At 33.5% G+C, this 21,676-nt stretch overlaps 1 pseudogene; it reads right to left on the reverse strand.

Annotated features, from left to right (window-relative positions):
* Positions 1-178: 178 nt before the first annotated feature.
* On the reverse strand, positions 179-21,404 carry LOC132612856 (uncharacterized; annotated as a pseudogene).
* Between the last annotated feature and the right edge of the window lie 272 nt (positions 21,405-21,676).

Consider the following 21,676-nt stretch of genomic DNA (forward strand, 5'->3'; position numbering starts at 1 on the left):
TTTTTCAATATGAAAAAATAAGCTATGAAAGACGATCACTTGCTTGTACAATGTACTTCATCTTTTCGACAAATATTATCAACAGATGTAGAGTTGCAATTTCATTACTCACAAGTCACGACATTGGGGATAAGTTGCGGCTTTCAATAAATCATCAATGGCTTTAGAAAAAATCAATTCACAGCCATCTTGAGTACGATCTCCTAGTATTTTCAAAAAGATATAGTCGATGAATTATGCCGATCTGCAACATAAACAAAATCACATAATTAGAAATTAAGTAAATGATTTCAGATAACTATAAAAATTGAGATCTTTAGAATTGCGTGAAATTATAAAATAAAATAAAAACCAAGGTTCTTAGGTAATATAAGACAGAGAAGATATGAAATCCAACATACCGGTACAAGGAGAACAGCCATTGCAGCAGGAGGAAAAGCAAGCAGCAGACCATCCATGGGATGCTTATGCTGACAGCCATGAAGAAGATAATGAATGGTGTTTCCCTGTAACAAAATATGAGTTTAAGCACATACGAATAAAGAACCTGAAGCAGCGGGAACATCAAGCACAAGAAGTGCTACATAGTTTAAATACAAGGAGAACAGCCATTGCAGCAGGAGGAAAAACAAGCAGCAGACCATCCATGGGATGCTTATGCTGACAGCCATGAAGAAGATAATGAATGGTGTTTCCCTGTAACAAAATATGAGTTTAAGCACATACGAATAAAGAACCTGAAGCAGCGGGAACATCAAGCACAAGAAGTGCTACATAGTTTAAATAGAAAAGGCATTTTTGGTTGTATAACTATAAAATTTGCTACATAGTTTAAATAGAAAAGGCATTTTTGGTTGTATAACAATAAAATTTTATCCATGGCTAATTCTTGTATTTTTATAGGGGTCTTCAAGGTAATATGTTGTGAAGTGACATTATTAATAATTAATAGTAGTAATGATTACCCGATTTACGTGCACCCGTAGAGAGAAGGACCCTGTTCGTCCAATACTATTTTTTTGTCCTCTAATATTTGACCAACACATAGGAGGGCATATTATCTGCAAAACTTTTCAACGATGGATCTTATAAAGAAACAAAGAGCAACCCTGCACCCTTTTAATTTGTATGGACAGAATCAGAGAAGTAAAATCTATCAAAATGAAGTCATGTACATTGAAATATTAAAAAAACACAGGCAACTTGATCTAATTAATATGCATTCAAATTCAATACCAGTTAACACTATAAATTCCTCAAGTTATAAAAAATTCCTCGTTATTTTGTTTATCATGCTCATGCCTCCCCAACTCCAATTCTAACTGAGAAACGGCTCTCTGTTTGGGCAGCAAAATCCAGAACCTGAAAAAATAATGTGATTTTTTAGCTACAATGCTGCAATATCAATCTCGATGGAAAAATTCGGAACTATTAAGATACATAGATGAACATATATACCGAAACTCTAAAAAATATTATTGGTACCTCTCTTTGGATTTCTATTTACTATATAGGATGCCATGGAAACAACTTTTTAATAACCAAGTTATGGAGTTGTTTTCAACAGCCTCATATATACAACGATGATATACGGGCTAGACTTCTAGATCAAAAAAGATTTAGTATCCCAAAGTGAAGCAAATTTAGGGACCTCCTTGTTTGAGTAATCAACAAACGGATTGGGAGTCTATCGAAGGACAATAGGATTCTTTCACCAAACTGTAGAAGGCTATAACGGGGCAAAAAGATTTTTACCAAAAATAACGGCAGGTTTTTATTTTGAAAGGAAATATATTATTGGTGTTTATGTATATTTGACGAAAATAGTAAATAACGATTTTGTCTATTGTAGAACCATTTAATAAAGGACAAAAAGTTCAATCAACATTTCTAATGCCCTTCGTGTTTTTAATATAGTATAAATATAGATTATCGGGCAATTTGTAGGATTACCCTTCGTTGGGGGTGGTCTTTAATTTTTGACTCTCAAATTGGTGGTTTTTAACTTTTGCCCTTCATGAAGAATTTGCACATGGCCAGAATTCATTTTTTTGCGCGGATTGCCCTTCTTTTGGGGTGGTCTTTAAATTTTGCCCTTCAAATTTGTGGTCTTTAATTTTTGCCCCTCATATTTGTGGTCTTTAAGTTTTGCCCTTTGCTTGGAAAGGTGGGCGAATACATGAAGTTCTGGGTTCGAACCCCCGCTCAGGCATAAAATAAAAAAATAATTTCGCAAGGCAGGACTGGGGAGTGTATGCCGGATCCAGCATACAATCTTTAAGGAAAAGCTATCCGGCATAACTAAAAGTCTTGCCGGATCCGGCATAACTAAAAGTCTGCCCCATAAGGCAGAATTTTTCCTAAGACATAGTTTAGTTATGCCTTATGGGGCACAATTTTAGTTAAGGCATAACAAAATTATGCCCCATAAGGCAAGAACTTTTCTTAAGGCAAAGTTTAAGTTATGCCTTAAGGAAAAGTTCCGTCTTATGGGCATACTTTTAGTTATGTCTTTGGGGCACACTTTTTAGTTAAGGCATAACTAAAAGTTTACCTTGAAAAGTAAAATTTATATATATATATATATATATATATATATATATATATATATATATATATATATATGCTTCAAGGCAAAGTCTGCCGGAGGGGGCAGACTTTTAGTTAAACACAACGAAAAGTCTGCCCCCTCCGGCAGACTTCTAGTTAAACAAAACTAAAAGTCTGCCCCCTCCGGCAGACTTCTAGTTAAACACAACTAAAAGTCTGTCGGAGGGGGCATAGCAAAATTTAAATTTTGCCTTATAAGACAAACTTTTAGTTATGCCTTAAGACAAACTTTTAGTTATGCCTTAAGGAAAACTTACGCCTTATGGGGCATACTTTTAGTTATGTTTTATGGGGCACACTTTTAGTTAAGGCATTACTAAAAGTTTACCTTGAAAAGTTAAAAAAAAAATACGTATATATGCTTCAAGGCAAAGTCTGCCCCCTCCGGCAGACTTTTAGTTAAACATGACTAAAAGTCTGCCGGAGGGGGCATAGCGAAATTTAAACTCTGCTTTGCAAATTTTTTTTAAATTTTTTTACCGAGCGGGGGTTCGAACCCGGAACCTATGGGTTTTAGCTGAAGGGAAAAATTTAAAGACCACAAATATGAGGGGCAAAATTTAAATACCACCCCAAAAAAAGGGCAATTGCCCGCCAGAATTTACAAAATTCTGCCTTAATACAGAATTCTGCCCACGCAAATTCTGCCTTAAGGCCCAATTTGCATGGACAGATTTACAAAATTCTGCCCTTCATGGACAGATTGGGTAGAATTCTTTGCGGTTTTCTTTTTACTGAGCTGGAATTCGAGTCCACAACCTCGGGGTATTAGACGAAAGGCAAAACTTAAAGATTACCAATTTGAAGGGTAAAAATTAAAGACCACCCCAAATGAAGGGCAATCCGCGCAAAAAAAAAAAAGTATATTATGTATACGCTGATGATACAATGGACTTCATTGGCTGCAAAGTAGATGCATGGGCTTCATATATGGGTTATTTCCCCAAAATAATAAGAGAATTAGGCACTGCTTTACTATCTAGCCCAATACATGAAATAAAAAAAGCCCATTTTATGACTATTGGCATTCCGTATCCTACATTCATGTATTAATTTAACCTGTATTTTGTAGCCAAACTATGTTATTCGAAAATATCTCAAAGCAGCACCTATTCTCTCTTTTCGAACAGTTTTCTTCGATTTCTCTGCAAATATTTCTTCCAAATCTTTTGCCGTTCATGTAGCATAAATTCCATGTATTAAAATGTATATTTAACGTATATATTTATATAATGAATGTATATATTTGTATAACATTGTAAACAAGATGCTCATAGTTTAATTTTGAGTCCAATTCAAGATATGAATTTTCACTTAAAAAATCAAAAAAAAAAAAAAAAATTCAAGTAATTTTTAAAATATATAGAAGTAATTTTATATGATCTACATCTTCTATTCAAATTATGTCTATGTGGAGTTTTTAAATTTATGGGAAAAACAAAAGTAAAATTGAATAAAATAAAAAAGTGCATGGGGAATAGGTGAGTACATTCTGGAAATGCCAAAGTAAAATTGGAACAGTTAAAAAGTAACGCTCAAAGAGATAACACAACTTTTCAAATTTTTGGTTATTTTGGGTGTAAAAATTTAGGACAAATTACTTAATGTAACTGCTTAGGTTCCATAATTAAATTTTATAGCGGTACTTTTAAATAATTACAAAATATATCTATATTTTACATTTATCAAATATACATTGATAAATGTATTCCCAAAATTGTAGGCACAATTCTTGTATGTGCGGGTATGTTGTCACTATGCTATCAGTGTATATACAATGTATATACATTATATATACATGAATATTGTATGTGCGCATAGTGTATATGTTAGGTTTTGAAATAAAATACTGCCACGTTTTGAAAACAAAATTATACTATCATTATTTTTTTTTGCAAAAAAAGGACACTAGTATCGCTACTTATGATATTTTCCCTTTTATTGGGCTATGCAGAATATGAAATGTTTGTTTGAGTTGTACAGTTGCATAAAGTTTCTATAATGGGAAAAGGACACTGTGTGTCCACTCAGCCAAACTAATCTCACATTTAATCACTGTTTGGGCTTAATTCCACTAGGTATCCGTTCGGCCCAAAATAATGCTAAAAAATGGCCGGTCGGCCCAAAATAATGCCAAGGCTGGCTGGCCCAACAGCCCAGACGCTTAAAAAAAAAGACTTTTTGTGGCGACTTAGTCGCCACTAAAGGGCTGCTACAGCATATATACATATGTTGGAATTATATATACACTTTATATACAAGAATTATATATTTTATATACATATGCTGGAATTAATCATACATTTATTATAAATAAATTATACGTTAATTATACATTTATCATACACATATTATACAATAATGATATGATATTTATTTTTAACATATACAATAGTGATACATATTATATACCACAATGATACGGTTTCTATGATACATTTTTTATACGTATGACACACGTTCTATACTAGACTGATATAGTTTATTTACACATGCTGGAATTATATATACACTTTCTATACAAAAATGATACATATGATATACAAAAATGATACAATTTTCTATTCTATAATACACATTATGTTATATCCCGTATTTTGTACATTCGGATATTTCAAGATAATTGCGATAAGTTAAGGGCAAGGTTATATTTTTGATCTTGTCTAACACACAAGTTGTTTATGAAAATTTTGATGTGGAAATATTAAGAAAGGCTAGGGGTAAATAGGGAAATTCACAAGATGGCTCATGAAAATATTAAGAAGAATTTGGGGTTGAAAGTGAATTATGAAAACTTATAATTCTTGAACAAAATGGGCCAAGTGGCCGTGTGATGTGGTGTGGGCCTTGGCCCACATGGATGCTTAATATGTGTAAATAAAAGATGACTAAGTGATCATATTTATCATCTTATCACTTAGAAAATTCAAGAAACTTGGAGAAGAAAAAGAAGGAGACCTATTCGGCCATGGTAGAGAAAACTTGAGGTCCAAAAATCTTGATCAAAAAAATATTTTCTTCTAGCAATTCAACCAATTGTGAGGTCCTCTTTAACGTGGGGTAGTTGTTGGGGCAAGTAAACCATTCATTCTTGCAAGGAGCAACCTTAGCCAAGCAAGAAGATAAGTGGAAAAGGTAAGGTTTAATCTTCTTTTTATATGTTATGGATGGTTTGTGTATGTTGTAGTATGTAGAAATGAATGAAAATCATGAAACTTTGTGTGTTGGGGTTGAGCCGTGTAGGTGGGTGCTTGGCCGTCTATATGTTGTGTTGTGTAGGAATGATGAACTAATTTTATCTAGTATTTTGGTTGTTGTTGTTATGGATTCTATGATGAAAATGAAAGTTTAATAATTCTAGTTGAAGTTGTAATGGTTGGAGAGTTGTTTTAGAAGCTAATGCGACATTAATACCACTTCTTGTATTTATGGAAAATAATGTTGTTAATGTGTAGATTGTTAGTGTAGTTCATGAATTTGGAAGAAAGAAATGTGTTGTTATCGTTCTTGTTGAATTTGGAAGGTTTCGGGTGAAGTGGTATGTTGGTTGGGTTGTTTTGAATATTGTGTGAATTGTTTGAAGTGTTCTTGAATCATGTAAGAAGGATTTCGGATTAACACTTGAATGTGAGATCATTGGTGCTAGCTTGGCTATATATGGTCGATTTGAATGTAAATGGGATGTTGTCGAATTATGTAGAAGAAAGTTACTAACGTTAGAATGCGTCTTGAATCGATTGTTGATGTTGTTGGCATGATTCTTGGGATTGTTGATTGATAATTTGGTCGAGTTAGATTCTCGGAGATGGTTGTATTTACAGGGGAAATGCTGCCGAAATTTCGGTAGATTATAAATGAATTCATTTGAAGGACTAAGACAAGTATATGACGATGAGTCTAATGATTGTGTCAATTCTCTTGAATGTAAACTAGTGAGCTTGGACAAATAAGCGTAGCTAATAGGACGTGGAACAGGTATGTAAGGCTTATCCTTTCTTTCTTTTGGCATGTCCTAGAGCTAAGTAAGGTATGACACGCATCTTGGGGTAACTCTACTCTTTAATTCCGAGCTTGTGTGTGATTCTTATTCACTTCTTGACATAAGCATACTTAATATAGTCGAGTTTATTGTATGATTGAATAACGAGCAAAGCATAAAGAGTTCCTGTTTCAAAAAGGGTTCTATAAGGATTGATGTCCCTAACTTTCATAAGAGGTCTCGGATTGCTTTGAAACGTTCATGAAGGTTTCTATAATGAATAACGTTCCTAACTTTCATATGCTAACTCGGATTGTTCATGGAGGTTTCTATAATGAATAATGTCCATAACTTTCTTATACTAACTCGGATTGACTTGAAACGTGTTTATGGTTTACTAATGATTTCAAGAAAAATTAGTTTTGTACTAAAGGAAACATAAAGTTGATTTTCAAAACCACTCCGAAGGGGGTGCGAGATTCTACTATTTCGTTTCATTTACGATTTATGTTTACACTCCATAGCACTATTTCTTTGTATTGATATTTGTGGATTAAGTTGTGTTGACACCAACATTATTATTATGCCGGAAGCAGCATGCCCGAAGGGGCTAGCATTATTATTGTGCCGGAAGCGGCATGCCCGAAGGGGCCAACATTATTATTATGCCGGAAGCGGCATGCCCGAAGGGGCCATCATTATTATTATGCCGGAAGCGGCATGCCCGAAGGGGCCATCATTATTATTATGCCGGAAGCGGCATGCCCGAAGGGGCCAACATTATTATTATGCCGGAAGCGGCATGCCCGAAGGGGCCATCATTATTATTATGCCGGAAGCGGCATGCCCGAAGGGGCCAACATTATTATTATGCCGGAAGCGGCATGCCCGAAGGGGCCATCAATATTATTATGCCGGAAGCGGCATGCCCGAAGGGGCCATCATTGTTACTATGCCGGAATCGGCTGTCCGAAGGGACTATTGTGATACTATATTCACATTGTGTATGCTAGAATTTGTGTAAGGTGCTACATGGCACGGATTAAAATGCTGTTCCAGGTTACTCCCGGGTTGCTTTTAAATTGGTTTACTGTTACGCCTTTCCTTGTTTATGATTCAGTAATGCCTTACATATTCCGTACTGACCCCCTTTCTTCGGGGGCTACGTTTCATGTCACGCAGGTGTATACAGATGAGTGGAAGACATCGGCTATAGGATGTTTCCATGCTACCAGCTGGATTGGCGAGCTCCATCTTAGTTCGGAGTGTTGCCGGGTCAAAGTACTTATGTCATGGTATTTTGTATATGTTAGAGACTTTGCAGACAGTGTCCTGTGGATAGGGCGACGAGAAGTGTGAATCATTTGTAGATATTAAAAGAGTATGTATGTTACACGATTTCAATTGGTTTAAAGTACTTAATTGGTTGAAAGTTTTCATAATCATTATAAAGATAATGATCTCTATGTGAAAAAGGTTCATGTTTTTAAAAGTTTTTTGAAATGACAGGTTTTGATAGAACGAATGTTTAAGGGTTCGCTCGACTCTGATGAGAGTCGGGTGCCCGTCATGCCCTATCAAGATTAGGGTGTGACACATTATATACACAAATGATACATATTATATACAAAAATGATACATACCTTAGTGATTCATATTTTATACGGTTTCTATACATTACAGATAGGTACTGATACATATTTTTATACACAAACAATACATATTATATACAAAAACCGCTTCAAAGTTTTTTGAGATATTTCTTAGTAAATATACATATATTATACATGTTTAGGGATATTTAACCTTTAGTGACGACCTTTTTAATTGCCACTAATAAGTCTGATTTTTCTGACAGCCCTTTAGTGGCGACTTTTAGTCGCCACAAGAAGTCTGACTTTTTAAAAAAAAAAAAAAAGTGATGGGGCTGTTGGACCACCCAGCCTTTAGTGGCGACTTTTTAAGTATTTTTTGGCGACTTTCAGTCACCACAAAAGGCTTGCTACAGATTTTGGCTACCGGATGGGAATAGTTTATGGGCTAATTTTTGGGTTTGGGAATAGATGGGCCAGCACATTGGATTATTTATGACCCATCGGCCATTTGTGTCCTTTCCCCTTCTATATTTACATTTTATGTTGTATATTATCTCGGGCAATTCGCAGGAATACTCTTATGTTGGGTGGTCTTTAATTTTTACCTATTAAATTAGTGATATTTAATTTTTGCCCTTTGTTAGAACTTTTTAGTTTTGGATGCTTCAGGCAGAGTTTCAAACTTTACCTTAAGATAGAGTTTTGGGCAAAATGCCTTGAAAATTCTGCCTTACTTCACGGAAAATTCTGCCTTAAAAATATCAAACATTACATGAGTGTTCTTAATAATGTGTCTATTTTCATCTCTCAGCTTATGGAAACAGATCAAAAAGTTGCTCAGCTGACACAAAGCAAAATCGCCTAAAGTAAGTCCAAATTGGAGAAGAAGACTATCAAAATGAATTACCACTCACATATCTGCACAACATCTGCCCCAGCATCAGAGTTTCAAACTTTACCTTAAGGTAGAGTTTTGTAGGCAGAGTTTGAAAGCAAAATTCTGTCATGCGAATTCAAACCTCTGCCTTGTGAAATTCTTTTTTTTTTACTGAGTTAGAGTTCGAACCCAGAACCTCGGGGTATTAGGCGAAGACAAAAAATTAAAGACCACCAATTTGAGGGTCAAAAATTAAAGACCACCCCAAAAGAAGGGCAATCCGCACAAAAAAAAATGTATTACCTTCAGTTAAAAAAGAATATGTCTTTAACTCTATCGCATTCATTAAGAAACACGTCAATAACATTAATTTAAAGGTATTTGGTTGAGTTATTCTATAGCTTTCTTAATAAATGTAAATTAACTTGGAAAGACAATTTTTAGAAATCGTATATACTGCATCAGTTAATGAGTACTGTTTTTATGTGTAAAATCTCGTTTTGGGACCGAATGGACCATCCCAAGAAGTATTAAAAAAATGGTTTTGTTTACTGAACAATTAAAAAAATAGAATAAAGAGATCTTTATAGAATAATAATTGATTTTCATCTTCATCAAAAATGTTACATTAGTTGTATCTAAGTGAGTATTAGTTTTATTGTAGAAACTCGAAGTTATACTAAACATATTACCTTTCAAATACTATCACAGTTTTCTTCATGAGAGGAGCATAGGGGGTTTAATTTGAATCCACTTTCTGAAAATTATATTGTATCTTGAAGGTTAAAATTATTTTTCGTAAATATATATATATATATATATATATATATATATATATATATATATATATATATATATATATATAGTATATATGTCGAATATCTTTGACATCTTCGTATATTGACTTTGAATTCGCTTAGTGAAATTTTGATGCCGCTACTCGTTTTTATCCAAATAAATTTGTATGGAAACTACACAATAATACGACTTCAGATAAAAAAATGTAGTTAGTTTGTTGATTTTAGTAGAATTTATTGGTCTATTTTTAGTTAAGCAAATGGTAAATTGAGAATAAACTTATACATTATTCCTTTATTCCTTTTACCTTTCATGATTAGAATCATTTTAAAAAAAAAAACTATCATTGTGTACAAGTAATCAAACAATTATGTAACGAAGAATTTGTAATAGGATTAATATAATTGTTCCGCACAATTCCTAAGTTAATTTTGATTTTTAGACGCTGATCTTTCGAAACAATAATTGAAATTTATCCTGGTAATTTTTTATTTTTTTTTTGTTGTTGTTGTTGTTGTTGTTGGCCATTCTCATGAATGAGTTGCTTGTAATTTGGTTTGGTTGGATGGATTTCCATCTCAATGTTACTTAAATCTTCCTTGTAAAATTAGGAATAAATTTTATTTTTGGTTGAAATTTAAATTACTTAGGAGGAAAACAAAAACGAAAGATATAGGAGTTTAAAATAGCCATGTGGGTGTCAACAGAACAGGACCCACATGAAGAAAAGTAATTGGCATCTGGGTCTTTTGTCCAATTGAGGAAAATATACACCTACAAAGCATTTAGTACAACAACTTTCAAGCACAATAACAATAGAAACTGGCAAAATATTAGCTTTAAAATTACCTTTTTGCCCTTGGTCGTCCCATTCTTCATCTTTCAAACTTAGATTATTCAAATATCTTAATTAATTTCAAATGTTTAAATGGACAAATACAAATTTGACTTCTGTTTAATGAAGAATTACTATTTGAAAATTTTAGTGAACAATCCTATTTTAGTATTATTATATGATTTACAAAATTAATTAATACCGGAGGTATTGACTAAAATTTTAATCGAAAGCAAAATTATTTCGGTACACGTCCAAGACCACGATATTTATTTTATAGGAGCATATGTTTGGTTCTTACTTTTCATAACATGTGTACATTTCAGAAATTGAACATTAATTCTATCTCTTGTGTGTTTACTTTTTCGTCCGCAGTATCTTAAAGAACGTGAAAAGCCAAGTATAGTAATGTGGCCAAGTAATATGAGACGAAGGAAGTACTTCATTTATTAATTTTTAAAGAACGTGAAAAGTCAAGTAATGTGGCCAAGTAATATGGGACGGAGAGAGTACTTCATTTATTAATTCTTAAAGAACGTGAAAAGTTAAAAGTGAACAAGTAAAAAATAAATATGTGTTGGAGAATTAAAATTGAAATGCATTCATGTATGCATGAGAAGAGAATAAATATTCAGCAAGAACGTGAAAAGTCAAAAGTGAATAAGTAAAAGTGCACGAAGGAAATAAATATGTGTCGGAGAATTAAAATTGATGTGCATGCGTGTATATATGAGAAGAGAACAAATATTCAGTACTATGACATATGTCCACATGGAATTCATTAATTCTTAAAGAATGTGAAAAGTCAAAAGTGAATAAGTAAAAGTGTACGGAAGAAATAAATTTGTGTAGGAAAATTAAAATTGAATTGCATACGTCTATACATGAGGAAAATAAATATTCAGCAAGAACGTGAAAAGTCAAAAGTGAACAAGTAAAAGTGCACAGGGAAATAAATGTGTCAGAGAATTAAATTGAAGTGCATACGTAGACATACATGAGAAGGGAATAAACATTAAGTACTATGACACATGTTTATGTGAGATAAAAAAATAGTTGGTTAAAATATATAAGTTATATAATTTTTGGTACAAACATTCATTGCGTGTATAATTTATAAAACTTTTAGTACAAACATTCAATATTGTATTGATCCCTCTTCCGCACTTATATTATATAATAGAAAAGAAAAAATATGTGGGTCCTGATTTCTATTGCCTTTTACCTTATGCTAGGTGTACAGTGTACTCGTCAGAGGTGTATAAAATTAGAAGGCCACACTTTTACCATTCAGGAAAGCCACGTGGGCTAAGCTCTGAGAAAACACTGTACAAGAATACACTTTTACTATTGAGCAAAATGACAACTTTGCCCTTGGACGAACATCTTGACTTTTCTATATAATAATAAATAACAGTGCAAAAGTATCACTTTTGTGCAAATCATTTTGGCGAAGTATATCAATCTCCTATGGCTCGTGACTTGTGCCTTAAGTAAAGCCTTTATCGAAAACAAAGAAATTTACTATATAATTTAGAGAAAACGACGCTTTTAGTCCCTGAGTTATTGCGTAATTTCAATTCTAGTCCCTGTGATATCCGACTAAGCACTTTTGACCTTCAATTAAGCAATGTGTGCAATTTTAGTATGATGACTAACGGATCTGCTAAACTAAACAAAGTGTTAGTGGTTAGTAAGGGTATTTTAGGTAAAACACATACAAGTTTTAAGTGTTAAGGATATATATGGTATTTACACGTTAACTGTTTATTTTCAACGGAAAAGGCTCATAAATACCCCTAACCTATTGAAAAAGGCTCATAAATACCCTCCTTCCACCTTTTGGTCTAAAAATATCCTTCCATCCACCTTTTAGGTCTAAAAATACCCTTAAGGTTTGTTTTTGGCTCAAATATACCCCTCAAACTAACAAGTTAAAATTAACTCTTTTAAAAAGCCAAATGGCATTTTGTAATTGGTCAATAATAAAATTCCGTAATTTAAAAAAAAAAATCCACTAAAAAAAAAATTGCCAATAATAAATTGCCAGTAATTTAAAATTCCAGATTTAAAAAAAAAGTGAATCAAAACCTTAAAAAATAAAACACTTAAACCTAAAGTTTCCACACAATTTTTTTTAAAAAAAATATGTAAATTACGGAATTTTATTATTGGCAATTTTTTTTTTTAATCTGAAATTTTAAATTACTGGCAATTTATTATTGGAATTTTTTTTTTTAAATCTGGATTTTTTTTTTAAATTACGGAATTTTATTATTGACCAATTACAAAATGCCATTTGGTTTTTTAAAAGAGTTAATTTTAACTTGTTAGTTTGAGGGGTATATTTGAGCCAAAAACAAACCTTAAGGGTATTTTTTGACCTAAAAGGTGGATGGAAGGATATTTTTAGACCAAAAGGTGAAAGGAGAATATTTATGAGCCTTTTTCAATAGGTTAGAGTAAAGGTGGCAACCGGTTCGGTTTAACCGGTCCGGTGACCGGTTAAACCGGAACCGGTTCCGGTTAACCGTGTATTAGTTTACCGGTCCGGTTCCAATATTTTGGAAACCGGAACCAGACCGGTTAAACCGGTTTAACCAGTGAAAAAAAAAACCGTTGGGCCGTTGTTAATGGACCGTTGGCAATTGTCCATTTGCAAAAATGGCCGTTGGCAACGGTCCATTTGCAAAAATGGCCGTTGCCAAACGGTCATTTTCTTAATTTTTGGCCCCCAATTATTTTATTTTTTAACACTTTAACCCATCCCCCACCCCTATATAAACCCTTCTTCATTTTCATTTTAATTCACATCAATTCACTCTTCTTCATCTTTCTCTCAAATCTCAATCTCTCAATTATAGTTACTTTGCAATAATTAGCCACAAAGTCTTATTATAGTTTCAACTTTCAATTATTAATTTTGCAATTATAATATTGTTGGTGGAGTTGGTGATTTTGCAACAATCCTAAGTAGTTTTGGTGGATTTGCAATTCTAGCCGCCTTCACTTTGTTGGAAATTAATCCGACAATTTGGTACCTTCGTTCCAACTCTATCTTTAATTTTCGCAATTTAATTCTAGCAATTTATTTTTCGCAATTTAATTCTAACAATTTAATTTGTTGTAATTTATTTTCTTGTGATTTAAATTAATTCTATTTAATAATGTCAAAGAGATTAAGACGTGGTGTCGGTAGTAGTAGTCGTACTGTTAGGGGTGCGCTTAATGAGGAAACATTTGTGGAAGAAACACCTAATTTAGGTATTGATGTTGGTGGAAATAATCCACTTTTAGGTCATGAGGCAATGCAACAACATTTTACCGACACTTTTAATGAAGACTTAGATGATGATGATGAACCACAACCCCCCGAAAATCCCATAGGAGATACATGTCATGCACAATCACATACACAAGACAAACCGCCTAGAACTCGTAAGCCAACAGCTAAAGTTTGGAAATTTATGACTAAGAATAGGGAAAACCAATCAGCTACATGTAATATATGTGGACAAGTATTTAGTTTTAAGCAAGGAACTGGTAAGGATGGTGGAACGGGTACACTAAATGCTCATATGAGAACCAAACATATGGATATTTGGGGAGAGCAAACAGGTTCAAATGTGGGGGGGGGGGGGGGGGGGGGGATTTAAATGACGATAGACCCAAGAACCGGTAGAAATTTTAAGTATGACAAGAAAAAAGAACGCGTAGAAATAGCTAAAATGGTAGCTTATGATTGTTTACCATTTTCCTTTCCCCCGGATTTGGGGTTTGTTACTTGCATTCAACGTTGTTATAACCTGTTATTTGAGGGTATTCCTAGAAGTACTTGTAGAGCCGATGTTATAGATTTGTTTAAAAAATATAGATTTTATTTGCGCCATGTATTTAATTCTTTAAATTGTAATGTTTGTCTTACCGCTGATTTGGGTCTTAGTATTAACCATTTAGATTTTTTTGCTATTACATGTCATTGGGTTGATGACAACTGGGTTATGCAAAAAAGAATTATAGCTTTTTTATACGACGAAGGAAAAGGTCGTCACGATGGAAAATTTTTAGCCGATTCAATGTCTACTATAATGAGATTTTTTAACATTTATAGAAAAACACTCTGTATTGCTTTAGATAATGCTTCTAATAATACAAAGGCAATTGGTCTTTTAAAAAGAGAAATAAACCCTCCTCTAACAAATATTTTTCATGTAAGATGTAGTTGTCACATTTTAAATTTAATTGTTAAAGTTGGTCTTGAGCATTTTGATGATTTTGTTCAAAAAGTTAGAAATGCTGTTGCGTTTCTTTTTTGTAATGCTAATAGGAGAAGAATTAGAGATTTTAAGAATGCTTGTGTGGAAAATAACCTTAGACCTAGGAAAATTCAAGTAGAAATTGAGACTAGGTGGAACTACACTTACATTATGCTACAACAAGCATATGGGTATAGGATTTCCATACAACAAGTTCACAACAAATATAATATTGATAGTGAGGATTGGTTAACTTTTAGGCATTGGGAAGATGTTAAAGAATGTATTGAACTCTTAGAAATTTTTTATAATGCAACTCTTGCTTTTTCTAGACAATTCTATCCCACGGTAACCGGAATTTTAGCCTACTTAGCGGAAATAGCTAAAGTTTTACAAGAGTATAAATATAAACCCGATTATCAAGTGGCTATTTTTGAAATGATAATCAAATTTAAGAAGTATTTTTTTCCCATCCCAACTTTATTTATATTGGGTTCCCTTTTAAATCTTTGTTTAAAAGTGTTTTATACTAAAAATTTGGTTAGTCAAATTTATACATTTTTAGAAATTAAAGAGGGAGTTCAACCATCTTTAGCTGAAGCCAATCTCGCTATTGATGATGAGTTTAGAAGAGTTTTTACTCATTATTCTAGTTTGGAAGAACGTGCTACACCCGTTGCTCCACGCCCTACTACTTCTCAGAGTAGCAAAAAGGGCTTGTCGGGTTTAAAAGTTTTACATTCACAGCCAACTTCTTCTTCTACTGCAAACTTTGATGAATTTAACTTTTATTTGATGCAGCCAAATGTGGATATCAGCCAACTGGATGAGGTGGACGCCTTAGCATGGTGGAAGAAGTACAAGGCAAGCTATCTGATACTTTCAAGAATAGCTCGAGATATCCTTACGGTTCAAGTATCAACCGTGGCTTCGGAGAGCGCATTTAGCCAAGGAAGACAGCAAATTGGAGACCATAGACATTCATTATCCGGCTTTAGCTTGCAAGTACTAGTGTGCATTCGAGATTGGATTAGATCGGAGCGACGCAACCAAAACTCAGAAGCGGAGGAAGGCGAAGAGGAAGAAATTGAAGATTTGATAGCTAGTGGACCAGACCAAATGGAAGACTTTGAAGATATTTCCATGACCGAATATGATGTGGGGGAAATTAACGAAATGGTTCAAAATTGGTGATTTTATTATTCTACTATTTTTGTACAACTCATGTATTATTTGCAAGTTAAAAAAAAATACAACTTGCAAATAAATGTTATCCAAGAATGAATAAAATATATGGCTCATTGAGCTTTCTTCTATTTACTTGTGTTCATATTTTTACTTTTATTAAGTTAGGAATATACCTAAAATATACTTATAAGTATATTAAGTTATATAGTATACTTAAACATATATAAGTATATATAGTATATATAGAAAAAATAGTATATATAGTATATATACTTATATAGTATATATAGTATATATGTATATATAGTATATATATTAAGTTATACATATATTTAGTATATATATAAGTATATGTAAGTTATATATATATATGTATACGAAAAACACTATTCTGTATTGCTGACTTGCTGTTAGGCTGTTAGTCAGTAAATATTTAAACTTTAATTATAAAGTTGTATAACATATGTAAATATACCTACAATATACTAATAAATACTATAATATATATATAATACAAAAAAAAAAAAAAAAAGATTTTAACTACTCCAAACCGGACCGGTTCCGGTTTGGAGTTTAAACCCGGTTAACCGGAACCGGCCGATTCCTTAACCGGTTACCGGTCCGGTTCTGGTTGAAACCGGTTAACAGCTTTAGGTTAGGGGTATTTATGAGCCTTTTCCGTATTTTCAATAAACAAATACATAATAATTATAGTCTAACTGTATTAATTCTTATATTTAGTTCCAGATCATTACACTTCCAAGTGGCAAGAATAAATACATCATTCACATTAGAGTACACTTTCCTTTAACACTATTCAAGAAACTTTCTAACTTTCTCTCTTTGATAGTATCTGATCTTATTTGAGCTAAACTTCATCCAATGATGAGATGAAAATTTATTTAGAAATTCGTAATTTGAGTATATTTTGCTCTGGTTGTATCAATTTTTGAGTTCTTTGCTCATTTCCCCGATTTAAGCTGGGGTTCTTATGGTAAGTTCCATTGCTTCTTCGATTTTGGCATTTCTTGTTGGGATTCTTCTTCAATTTGTAGATAGATTTGTTACATTTTTCTTGTATGTGATTTTGGCGAAAGTATCAGTTTCCACTATTTGAGCTATAAATTGAATCTACCATTGCTGAGAATCTGGGTTCGAAGTTGATTCTCAAATTTTGTGTGTGGGTATTTCAAATTAGTGTTGCTATAAACTTTTTGAATCTCTAACTGAAGATTGAGAGCAAACATAACTTATCATTCTCATATGTGATTCTTTTTTCTATCTAGCTTGTGATTTCTGTGAAAAGTAGGATTCTTTGTTGACGTTCCAATAATACGATTTCTAATGCACAGGAAGATGCGATTTTGAAGTGTTGGTTGGTCTATTCTTTTTAGAGTTGGTTTGAATTGCAAATTTCTTTCCCTAAAAAAGATTTGGCTCAATAAAATTAGTGAAAGCTCTTCGTAAGCTATTAGATAGCTTTTCGTAAACAATTAGATTTCCAAAATCTTTTCTTGAAGGAGATACTCAAATCAAATCGACAATCTTCTGAATTTTCCTTGGCATGTAGGCCATCTTGTCTACCCAATTTCAAAGGAGGAGGCCAATGGACTACTCGTATCACTGCAAGATTTATCAACTCACGTTCTGTGGAGATAATACAATTGGCACCTAAAAAATGTATTAGCCTCAACTAAAGAGAAGTTTTTTGAATATTCAGGTGTCCAAGTTATACTAAGACGTGTCAATTTGCGGTTGCAGTTGTTTTCATTTGTACAAGGTTTAAGGATCAAGTTATGTTGCTGGAAGCACGAATTCGTGACATGGCTCGGATGCTGATTGCCGTTCGCAAACTACAAGTCTCCTCTCAACAGTTGATAACTATAAAACTGGTTTTTTTATCCTTGAGAATGACATATCTGATGTTGATCGTTTCCCCAAATTGTTACACATAGCATGCTCTTTTTATGTGAGTTTGCTCCATTGTTTTTTAAAGATACTGTTAATGATGATTTTTTAAATGGGAAAGAACATTATACTGATGCAGGAAATTAATGTTACATGCTATAAGTTGTAAAGTTTCTCTTATGAAGTTCACAATTTGTTGTAGGAGAGAAAGTAGAAGAAACTTTTTTAAGAGGAACCTGTCGGAACTAAGAACAATGTGTGTACTTCTGATTACTTATCTCTTCTAAGAACAATGTATGTAAATCTGATTCCATCTGCCTTTAATATTATGACAAGGTAAAGGCAAAACCAACTCCTCTGTGGCATGCTGCAATGCGCCAAACTTATAAATCACAAAGAGTAGTTTAAGTAGATATTAAAATTGGACAGAAGTGCGGAAAATAAATTGGTAGTGCTTAGTTGGTTCTTGATGTTAAAAAGAAAGAAAGTCTATCAAAATGATGATTATGTGATAAATGTAAACAATGAATCTGAAAGCATAAAGGGCTTGCAATTTAAACAGGAAAATAAGAACATTTATCCATCTCCAAAAGCATAACTAACTTTAAAGTCATTAAAAAGAAAATAGATGTTAAAACGCAATCTTCGGTGTGATTTCCTTATTAATGTGAGCCAACTGTTTTCTTCTTAGCTTGTGGTCCCTTTCCTCTTCTTTTGTTGGTTTGAGAAAGCGCCTCTTAACCTTGATGGTGGGACATATTGTTTTCCTCCTTTCTGGATGTGGAATGATCCTGTATTCTCCCTGGAATGCTTGTCAACTTCTGCTGAAATGAATGCAGACCTCATCAATTGCTCTTTAGGCTGTGTTGTTTCCTGATTACGTTGTTTAATCTGCAATATACATTTTAGAACATACGATTGCTGGTAAGTTTCAATATGATGATATGTAATAGAAAATAAGAAAAGGAATTACAATTTTTGAGCTCACAAATGAGGAACTAGACTGCATTGATGCTCCACTCTCGCTAATAAGACTTGAAACCTACAATAAAATAAGATATTCAAAATTTAATTCCAACAAGTTAAATAATGCAAATAGCATTGTCAGAGTCTGTTAAAAAGGTTTAGAATAGTTCTTATTTAGTTTGCTGCTTTCTTGTAATATGTTATTTCAGTTGATAGAAGATATCTCATTTATGTTTATGTAGGTGCAGATCTAGTCTCAAATTCATTATTCAGCCAGACACCTGTGACTCTAGAAAGCGAGAAGCAAATCAGTATAATTAGTAAGGGGTAATTCTTTAATCTAATGCTTTTTTGATTACTTACTTCGGAAACAACACCTGGTTCACCAGAAGGGCCTTCTTTTCTAGGTTGCTGGTGAACTTCTTCTTGATGGCTTTGAATAAAAGTATGGCATATTCTACTATTATGTCCTATTTTTCCACGTTTGCCGCATTTATTCTTTTTGCCTTTTCTGGATGCTTTCGATAAGGTAAGATTTTTACGCTCTGATTCTTTTGAAATTGTCTCATCAGCTCCGCTCTTTCTTAGCTTTTTTGGTCTACCTGGTGGGGTTTTGTATTTGGGAGGGAGTGGTGGTTCTAATCCTATCGTGGGCCACTATTCAGAGCTATTAATTGGCAAGATAGAGGGCTCATAACTCTTCATATACTGCTCAACTGTGTAGCATTCATGAACGTACATTTCCGGTTCATCCTTTTTAACCCAAATAGCTGCAATGACATGCTGACAAGGTATTCCAGTCAAGTCCCATCTCCTACAAGAACATGTCTTATTCTTAAGATCAACAGAGAATAGTCTAAGATAGATGTCCTCAATTTGATAATGGAATTGGTCAGATTTAGTGGCAATACATTCAGCAGCCTTAGTTTTATTTTCCTCTAACTTCAACAAGATCCTTGGACAAATTTTGTGGTCATGTTTCATCATGTTAACTCTATTCTTCTGCAATCTTGACATTATGTACATCCTGATTGACTCAATCATTGTCAAAATGTGTTTGTCCCTTGCAACCAACAGTACACTATTAAATGATTCATATATATTATTTAATAGCATATCACATTTTGTGAAAAAAGAAAAAAATGCCCTGGACCAATGAATAGAAGGCTTATTAATGAACCACTTAGCGGCTTCTGGATCCAGTTTTGTCATTTCTTCCATAGCCCTGGAGAATTCACGTTCAGTAGTTGCCCTTGCAGCTTTCCATAAGACATCCTTCAATTCTTGCCCTCCAAAACCTTCACTCTTGAAGTTGCTGTGTAGGTGCCTCGCACAAAACCTGTGTGCGACATTTGGAAGTATTTCATCAAATGCAGGAAGTAGACCTTTTTCCTTATCAGAAATAAAAGTCCATACAAATGAATTTTTTGAGATTCCTAGGTCTTCATCCAGAAGAGTGAGAAACCAACTCCATGTTTCCTTCAATTCACCTTCTACTACAGCAAATGCAATGGGATATATGTTGTTACTTCCATCAATACCTACTGCTATCAATAGTTGTCCACCCTTTTGATGTCCTTTCAAATGACATCCATCAACCCCTATAATAGGTCTACGTCCAGCTAAGAATCCTTGTTTACAAGTTACATAACAAATATAGAGCCTTAAGAACCTTTTCTTGCCTTTATATGTTATTTTTGGATTATCATCCAGCTTCAAGATACATGTGGTCCATGGATTACTTCTTCGTAGCTTAGCACAATAGTCCCACAACATGTTAAACTGTTATTCCTTAGTCCCAGTGATCAAATCCACTGCTTTTCTTTTTGCCCTATAAGATTTATATCTACTAACTGTACACTTGTGAGTTCTCATCACATGAGCTTGAAATTCTTTCACATCCCAGCTAGGATTAATTCTAAACTCTTCTTTGTACTTCTTAGCCAAAAATCCAGAGTCAATTTCATGTTATCTCTTTGGTTGCCACATGAATGATTAGGGCCTATTGTCTTGATCTTGAAAGGTTCATCTTGATTAGCCTTTGATGCGAATACGAACCAGTTGCAGCTTGACACCTTACAAATTGCTCTGGACCTCCTAGTTTCATTCTTTAAAAACTTAATTTCTTTTCTCTGCTTAACAGCATGTACTTCCACTGCCCATTTAAACTCTTTACTATTACTAAAAATCATATCAATCTTAAATCCAAATTTGGGATCCTCCAAATCCTTGCTTGGATTAAAAACAATGGATCTTTTAGGGTTATCATCATCATCATCATCATTGAATCTCCTTGCAAGCTCATTAGTTCCTCGTCTGATGAAACAAAATCATCTTCTTGAGTGTGATTAGGAAACTATGCAAGCACATTTGAGACAACTCCAAAATTCATGCTCTTCTTAGTTCCACAGACCTAATTAGCTTTGTCTTTTCCTTTGATAGCAATTGACTTTATAATAGATTCATTGGTTTGATCTAAGATCATGTTATCTTCTTCCACAGGATAGTCAGAGTCATGGAATGACTCACAATCTTCACTTGTAGCATCACTATCATTATCTTCTTGTATGACATTCACATCTGTGAAGCCTTCTTCACCTTGTAGTGGGCCCTCTAAATCATTCACATCATAGCTCCATTGCTCCTCATTTTTATGCTCAACAA

The sequence above is a fragment of the Lycium barbarum genome, chromosome 10 (assembly GCF_019175385.1).
Source record: "Lycium barbarum isolate Lr01 chromosome 10, ASM1917538v2, whole genome shotgun sequence".
NCBI lineage: Eukaryota > Viridiplantae > Streptophyta > Magnoliopsida > Solanales > Solanaceae > Lycium > Lycium barbarum.